The sequence below is a fragment of the Tupaia chinensis genome, unplaced genomic scaffold (assembly GCF_000334495.1).
Source record: "Tupaia chinensis unplaced genomic scaffold, TupChi_1.0 Scaffold147218_1, whole genome shotgun sequence".
Lineage (NCBI taxonomy): Eukaryota > Metazoa > Chordata > Mammalia > Scandentia > Tupaiidae > Tupaia > Tupaia belangeri.
In genome coordinates, this window is record NW_006207069.1 from 981,351 (window position 1) to 982,658 (window position 1,308).

The window sequence follows — 1,308 nt, forward strand, 5'->3', positions numbered from 1 at the left end:
GCGAACCGCAGTTGACTACATGGGAGTCCAGCCACATAGCTGTAACAATGTCAACTGCTGGTCCCTCCCCTGTCAAATTTTTAAAAAGTAATAATAACAATAATAGTAAATATAATTATACAATTCTTTAAAAATAAGTACATCTTAAAAAAAAAAAAAAGGTTACAGGTCTAAGAGGAGAGACCAGCAGGTGGCATGGTGGTCAAGGGGTTGGACTCTCACATGGTTGACCACTGATTATTGTCAGGACCAGGACCTAGTGAATTGCTTTCTCAATTTTTCTCTCCCTCTCTGATAAATCAAAAAATAATCATAATAGGGGACCAGCAGTTAGCGTAATGTCTATGTCACTGGACTCCCATGTAGTTGACCGTGGTTAGAGTCCCGAACCTGGTGGCTTAAAACCCACGCCGGGCACATGTGCGTGCATGCCTAAGATCCTGAGAGGAGAATGGAGGAGAAGGGATTGCAGCATGGCCATCCTCCCCCCCACCCTGAGGGTGATTTCTTGCTTTCCATCTCTCTGAATCTCTCTGTCTCTCGGGCAAGCACATGTGCCCTGTAGTGAAAACCTCTCCAAAATAATAATAATAATAAATAAAACTAAATAATTCTTTTTAAAAATGTCTAGGAGGCAATATTTAAAATCAACTAAGATTATATGTCTTTATTTTGTTGAGCAATGTGACTTGTTGGAGATTTAATTTGGCTTGGGGTTTCGGTAAAATTAAACAAACCGACAGAGACAATGAAGGAAGTACTTGAAACAGATTATTTCTAATTGTAAAGGAATTGCATACTTAAGTGCTTAGTTGCTCCTATGGAAGATGTTAAAAGTCAATTAGAATTTGGAAATCTCTGAAATCTAAACTCTTAGAGAAAAATGGAATAGAAACAATAGCATCAGAATAACAAGTCAGTATTATATCATGTTTAGTGAATTCTTATTCTCTTTCTTGCAGCTTCTGAAGTCAAACAAGGGATTTTTCTTGCTAGCCATGCAAACACAAATTCTGATTCATTCTTGATATTAAAGGAGGCATTAAATAATACATTTAACATATTTCTATATTGATGAGGTCTTGAGCCCACAGGAAAAGTGAGGGGGACATAATGAGGAAATTGGGGTCAGAAAGCAATCATGTAGCTTAATTTTTAAATTTCACATTATGGCATTCTCTAGAGAAGTTGAACTCTGTTTATTTGACTGCTTGTAGATGAGTGAAATAGAATGTTTGGTCACTCGCTTGCTAGTGAAGCTTGGGCTGACAGATCAGTGATGAACATCCCAGGGAGGCCCTCAAAAAT